Genomic DNA, 7,839 nt, shown 5'->3' on the forward strand with positions numbered 1-7,839 from the left:
TTGGTAATGGCTAGTTTTGTGTCATTTGTATGGTTTTGACACATAAGAGAAGTGGTTCAAATGGTAAAGTTATTTTGTTATGGTGTGAATCTAAATTGGTAAGGTTGGTATATGTCAAAAGTGGTATGTTTTAGTAAGACAAGTTAGTTGCTAAATGGTTAAATATGCACATGTTTAGGTATGTTTAAAGTATGTGTTCGAGGTGCCTTTATGGCACATTGCTTGAATAGAAATTGGTCATTTTATGTATAGTTGAACATGTTTCAATACCTTGGTCATATGTGCAAATGGTTTATTTAGTTATGATTGAATTGGGTGAAAGAAATGGCTTGAATTTGGCTTATTTCTTATCCACACAGCCAGAGGCACGGGCGTGTGTCTCAGCCGTGTGAGTCACACGGCCTGGCTAAATGGTCGTGTGACCCCTGTAGTGTGAATTTTTTCATCTTTTTTCATAAAGTTGTAAATGTTTCAGTTTAGTTCGGAATCATTTCTAAAGTGTTTCTAAGGCCTCGAAGACTCGAATAAAAGATGATATGCATGTGTTTGAATGGAATATGATGTGATTCATGAAATGATTTGGAATGAATGTTTTGATGTTATGGTTTTACGGTAATGCTCTTTAACCCAATTTCGACTACGGATATGGGTTAAGGGTGTTACAGCCAGGGGCTAAATTTATCTTTATTCCTTAACTATTTAGGCTATGTTTGATAAAATGAAAAATTTAAGTGCTAAAAAACTATTGTTAGAAAAATAAGTACCAAAAAATTAAGTGTTGAATTTAAGTTATAAAATATATTTGGTATTTTATTTAAAATTAAATATTGAACATAATTAAATTGTTTGATAAAAGATAATATAATCTTAATTGAAATGAAACAAAAAAAAAACCATTAAATTTGTTTTCTATTAAGTGATAAGTCTTTGTCTACTTATCATTTTCTACAAAAAAAATTATCCAGTAATTTTTTTTGTGAGTTATCAGTCATGTTTTAAAAATTAAATTGTTAAAAATATTAATTTTTAGTTGATTGAATTTTTCTATACTTTATCAAACATGACCTAGTTTAGATAATATTTGATATATTTTGTTTTGAATGGAAAATCGCACTGATAATAAATATTAAAAAGAAGAAACAACTGTTTACAACTCTTGCTCGACATTTAAACCTGCCTTATCCCTATTGGCCAACAATGCCGATGCAATAAATAAAAAAATTCCTAAAAAAAAAAAAGAAAAGAAAACCAAACAGCCAAATCTAAAGAAACCAAAGCTAAACAAAAACTAGAGGGCAATTGAACAATTTCTTCTTCTTCCCTGAATCAATTCATCACCAGTGCAAGATCAAGCAATCTTAAATGCGCAATCTCCCTTTGCATGAACAATTAATAGTCCTGATTGCATTTTTCTGGCTGATCATAACTCATCAGAGCTTTCATAACATATTTCCCTTGATTTCACTCGAAACTTCCCTCATTTTCTTCCAATTGCAGTTGTCTTCTGTCCTCCGAGCCAACTCTTCCACTCTCGGTGAGGCCTTTTCAATATAGTATCTGGCCTATTCAAACCGCTTCCCTTTCTGAGCTAAACCATGGAAGGCTGCATTCACTTCTCGAGGTATATAACGAAACTCTATTTCTTCAAATGTCTCAGCTTTGTCTTTACTAGCTCTAATCACCATACCTATTACTGATTTATCCTCCTTAGTGGATTTTATCTTTCTGATTATCGTTAATGTATCCTCCTCTACCAAAATCTATCAAAAACCCAAGTCCTCGAAAAACTGTAAAGCTTGTAAGCATGCACGTGCTTTTTCCATTGCTGGATCCAATATGTGGTCAATCGGGTAAGTACATGCACCCATAATTAACCCTTCATAATTTCTAACAAGGATTCCTAGTACCGATTTCTTTGTGGTCTGTTGAAAGAGGCATCAAAATTCACTTTCATTATGTGTTGTTATGGTGGCCTCCATAATTTGTCCACATCCTTCTGCATATTTACTATGAAACTTTCCATGCCATTCGCTTCTGCTATATATGCTTAAATGAAAAATGACTCCATAAACATTTTGCCCTATATTCCCATGATACATTTTGTTACGATTATACCATACTGCCCAGAATGTTATTGCTATTGTCTTACATATTGTTATATTTGCCCTTGTAAACTCAATTGCTAACCACATTTTCTATTCTTGTTCATTATTGTTTGTGGAGAAAGCTACCCCCCAGGCCCTACATAATCTGCCTTGTAAAAGAGCAATCGCGAAACACATTGTAGTAGCCAATTTTGGCCCAGGAAAATAAACACAAATAAAATAGTCCAAATTAAAAGTCCATTTACAAACAAAATTACTAACCCAATTACAGCTCAAAAAAATTAAAACCCTAAAAGTCCAACTAGCCCACTATCCTAAAATTTTTCAGCAACCAACCCTAGGTACCAAGACCTTCAGCCGCCGCATACCCCTCAGCCTTGGCCACCACGCCCCACGCATGCCCCTCAGCCTTGGTCACCACGCTCCACGCGTCTGACACTCCTATACCCTGCAAACACAAACAACAAGAAACAGCAGCAACAACAGAGGTCAAGTAGCAGAAGAAACAAGAGCAAAAAGACAAAAAATAGAAAATAAAAGTCTTGTAACTTGGCTTTAAAAGCCAGAACCTGGTCATTGAAATTTCTTCTTCTTTTTTTAGAAAAGCTTTTTACACACACATCAGTAAAAAATCAAGAAAACAAAATCAAGAAAGGTTGATTTTAGTCTCTAGTTGTTCGGTTTCTTTTTGTTCAATTTATATTTTTTTATCTTTTTATTTTCATTACAAATCTATTTTAAATAGAAAAATCAATAAAAAGAAAACAAAAAGAGGAGAACCTTACCCGAACGCCCCGTGGTCGGCCATCAAAATTCTCCTCTCCGTCGCTGAAGTCGATTTCAAGAGAGAAAAAGGGGCCTTTCTTTCATATATCATTTTTTTGAGGGGGGTTTTGAGGAGGCTCGGTTTTCAAACTCTTTAAACGGAGGTGAAAAACCCTCCTTTTCACTTGCCTTCAACCACCGTCCATGGTGGCCTTAATGGCGGTGGCGATGATGGGTATGAAGCCCTAGCCAAAAAGAGAGAAATGGGGGAGAAAAGGGGAAGGAGAGAAAGAAAAAAGCTTTCTATTTTCTTAAAAAAAAAGGGCTGGAAACAAAAAAATAAAAAAGGGGGTTTTAAGTTTTTTTTAAAAAAAAGAAGGCCTCCACTTTAACCCGTTTATCAGGCCTAATATGTGCCTTTTAATTGAAAATGGGGGAATTGTGCATTAGGTCCTTCCCATTTGCGCAAACATTCAATCATGCCTCATTTATTTCATTTCTTTTTAATTTGGCTTTGACACTTATGTATATTAGCATTTCGGTCCCATTTCTTTTTATTTTATTATTTTCGCCCCAAATTTCTGTCTAGAGTTCAAATTAGCCCCTTTTCGTTCTTTTCTTTTATATTTTATTTTATTATTTAACATTATGGTATTATAATTGTATTTTATTTTCTTGCATATTATTTACTATTATTATTATTATCACCTTCATTCCATTATTATTATTGCTATTGCTATTTTTTTTTGTTGTTTATATTTTTATTTATATTATTATTAGTATCATTATTATTATTATTATTATCTCCATTACTATTATTATTATTATTATTCTCTTGTTATATTACTATTATTGTTATATTATCACTATTTTTCTTACTATTATTATTACTACAACTATTATTACTATGATTATATTTTCCTTTTATACCCATTTGCTTAGTACCTCATTGATTTTATATCATTACTATTATAATAATTATTATCATTACTTTTCATCGTTATATATATATTTTTTCTTTTCTCTGTTTTATTACTATTATTAATATCATTATTAATATTATTTTTATTTCTATTTTTATTTTTATTAACATATTTTTTTACCATATTATTATTGCCTTTTTTATACATATCATTATTGATATTAACATATACTATTATTATTAATGTACTATTATTTTCTATTTATTACTATTATATTTATTACTATTATTAATATATATTTTTTTCTTTTCTTTAGTGCTATCACTATTATTATATTATTTGTCTTATTAATGTACTGTTACTATTTCCCACTTAGCTATTATTACTATTATTATTTTTACTATTATAATTATTATTAATCTTTTATTATTCTCTTACATTGCTTGTTTGTCTTACTCCTCTATTTCTGATCTTATCATTCTTATTATGCATTTATTTTTATTCTGTTATGTTCATTGATATCGAAATTCATATTTGTTTGCTCATTTTTTGCTATTCCACTTTACCACGAATTTATATTAATTACCCAACGAAAATAATTCTTTCATAAAAGTAATATTCGGTGTTTGAAATTCAGGGAAACGTGCCCTAACTTATTGGGTTTCGATTTTTCTCGTTCATCCTAATTAACCGAATATCCTTTTAAAAGAAGTTAAAATACATTAATTTTAAATAAAAGGCAAGTTCAGTCCCAAAGTTCGAGATGTTGTGTCCTAACTTACTAGACATGATATTTTATTACCTCGAGATGAGAGAGTCCTTAACATCCGTTTTAATTTATACAATTATTTTTTTTAAATTAGCATTAATACAAAGAGGGATCGTATTTTAAATTCTATCAAGTTTTCAAATTTTCGACACTAAGACACTAATTAATCAATTAGGTACCAATTTTGGGCATATCGAGGGTGCTAACCCTTCCTCATGCGTAACCGACTCCCGAACTCATTTTTTGATTTTCGTAGACCAAAAAGTATCGTTTTAGTAAAGCTTAAATTTTATTAAAATGATTAATTTAAGGTGACCCGATCACACCTCATCAAAAAGGATTGGTGGCGACTCCCGTTTTAATTTTCACTTTCAAAACCAAAGTCGATCCCCGTTTAAAAAAAATGGTTACGACAGTTTGGCGACTCCGCTGGGGACTTTTATAAGAGAGTCAAGCCACAAGTTGATTAACTTTTGTCTTTTTTTCGAAAATTGAGAATTTGGGTTTTGATATACGATCTCTTTATTGCATTTCGCCCGTTTTTCATACTGTTTTCATCATTTTATTCCTATTTTCTTTAATCGCTTCAAGTTTTTATGCATATATCCTCTCACATTGCATTGCATGACCGTTGTGGTCACACCTTTTAAGTGGGAGTGAGAAACTATTCCTTCGTGAGGTTTTCACCTCCGTGCAGGATAGCGGATCGCTTTCGGGATACATCTGTACCTATGTCTTCATGAGATTTTCATCTCCGCATGGTCATAGGGAAATGTATTCCCCTGGACCGAACTCGATCTACATGAGCTTATAATGGGTGAAAATCGAGGAATCTATTGGTTCGGGTACCCTTACTCTAGAACCAAGCCACATATAGAGAGACCTAAGAGCCCACCCTAGGTAGAGCCACTCTGAACCCCTAGTGGTCACCCGAATTGCTTTATTTGTTATTTATTTATCCTGCACTAACGTGTTTTATTTTTGTTTTGTTTGTGATTGCATTGCATTACATCATCCTAGGAAGGAGGTGTTGATTCATATTTGATTGGTAAATAGAACAGTTTGTCATAAGAAAACGAATTTTTTGATAAAGTGGATTATAATACGGTTGTCTAAATATGGTCCAAGTGAACATATGAAAGAAGGCTGATAGTCCGTGAAGAAATACAAGACTTTGCTTCATTGCCTGAGGACAGAAACTGACAAAGATTATTCGAGAGCCGTCACGTCTTGACTTTCTTAAAGGAGCTGACAAGTATCACAGAAATAAGTGAACAACGAGTCGCGGCCTGGATCAAGCAAAAATGAGTTAATATAGACATCTCTTGGGGAATTTGTAAGACTCAACCATAAAATCCGGATGCGAAGAGGAAGATATGTGTCTTCACTTGGAATATGAGAAAGGCCGTATATGTAGTCCGTTTTATGTAAAGGAATTTGTCTTCTAGAAAAGTTGTTCTAATGAAATTGAATTCAGAATCAATGTCTTCCTTTCTTTTGCATACATTTCATGCATTTGCATTGCATTGCATTATTTGCACTAGACTTTCCTTAAAAGAACCCTAATTAGGTAAAATTATTTCAGTTAATCTGGGAACCGATAAAAGTCAAGCAACTAGGCATCTTTACGGTACAAGGAAAAGGATAAAAGATATGGATCAAAGATTGGAAAGACTGGAACAACTTCAAAAAGAGATGCAAGACCAGTTATAACTACAAATGCAAGAGCAACTGGCGAAGATCCAGCAAGATACAAGGGACCAAATACTAGAGTCCCAAAGGAATACGATGAATCAGTTGCCCCAATTACTGGCTAAGGGGCTAGGAAAAGGAAAAAACTCTATGATCAATGCTGGGGAGGACAATGAGGAGCCTCTATACCCTTCGAGTTTCACCCCGATAAACGATCAGACACGTCCGCAAGATGTACCTATTGCTATCAGATCACAACAACATCAGGTCGGTACCTCGGCACCCATGAACTACCCGACGGGCTCAGGTTCCAATCCAAGGAACAATCTAACCAATCATGAAGTTCCTGATCTAGATGAAATGGAAGGAATAGGAAAAGCAAAGGTTGAACTGGCGAGACAACTCGAAGATCGATACAAGTGGTTGGAAGAAAAACTTAGAGTGATGGAGAATGTTGATTACCATCGCGGGATCGATGCCAAGGATCTGAGTTTGGTACCTAATCTAGTACTCTTGGCTAAAATTTAAGACTCCAGAGTTTGAAAAGTATAATGGGACTAGTTGTCCTGAAGCTCACATCACAATGTTCTGTCGAAGGATGACGGGATATGTTAATAATGACCAATTATTAATTCATTGCTTCCAAGACAGTCTAATCGGGCCAGCAACTAAATGGTACAATAAATTAAGTCGTGCTAAAATCAATTCATGGAAAGACTTAGCACGGGCTTTCATGAAGCAGTATGGCCACATGACTGACATGGCACCCGACAGAATTACACTACAGAATATGGAAAAGAAGCAAGGTGAGAGCTTCAGGCAATATGCCCAAAGATGGAGAGAGGTAGCGACGCAAGTCCAACCACCTCTTCTAGAGAAAGAAACTAAACCGCTTTTCATCAACACTCTGAAAGCCCCATTCATTACCCATATGTTGAGAAGCGCTACCCTGAGCTTCTCAAACATAGTAATGTCCAGCGAGATGATTGAAAACGCAATCAGAAGCGGGAAGTAGGTGCAGGAGAAAGCGCCAAGAGGTCAACCCCAAATAGAAATGAAAATGAAGTTAATAGTATGAGCAAATGGTACCCCAAATTGGTCAACATAGGCCAGCCGAGGCAGGAATCCAACTCGAGGCCGAATATAGAAAGGCTCCGGTTTACACCAATCCCAATGTCATATAAGGAGTTGTATCAGAATCTCTTTGATGTACATGTAGTGTCACCGTTCTACTTAGAACCAGTGCAACCTCCATTCCCAAAATGGTATAATGAGAATGCTCAATGTGAGTACCACGCGGGAATAACGGGACACTCAATCGAAAACTGCACTACTTTTAAAAAGTTGGTCGAAAGGTTCATGGAAATGGGAGTTGTAAAGTTTGACGATTCCTCAGAACCAAATCGCTCTGACAATGCATCTTTTTGAGCAAATATTCTTTGATTTCATATTGTACAAATAATCGTTCTTAGATTCATTTGTTCTTTGGACTTTCTTTCAAATATTCATGTATACTTCATCCATGATCATACCATACAAATAATCATCCTTAGAATCATTTATTCTTTGGAATCTGCCTTCAGCG

At 34.3% G+C, this 7,839-nt stretch overlaps 1 long non-coding RNA gene across 1 annotated transcript; it reads right to left on the reverse strand.

Moving 5' to 3' along the window:
- Nucleotides 1-2,179: 2,179 nt before the first annotated feature.
- On the reverse strand, nt 2,180-3,466 carry LOC107928695 (uncharacterized). Its single transcript, XR_001692678.2, has 2 exons — nt 2,891-3,466; nt 2,180-2,553 (listed from the first exon to the last, which is right to left on the reverse strand). It is a non-coding gene; the product is annotated as an uncharacterized lncRNA (long non-coding RNA).
- Nucleotides 3,467-7,839: the final 4,373 nt, after the last annotated feature.

The sequence above is a fragment of the Gossypium hirsutum genome, chromosome A12 (genome assembly GCF_007990345.1).
Source record: "Gossypium hirsutum isolate 1008001.06 chromosome A12, Gossypium_hirsutum_v2.1, whole genome shotgun sequence".
NCBI lineage: Eukaryota > Viridiplantae > Streptophyta > Magnoliopsida > Malvales > Malvaceae > Gossypium > Gossypium hirsutum.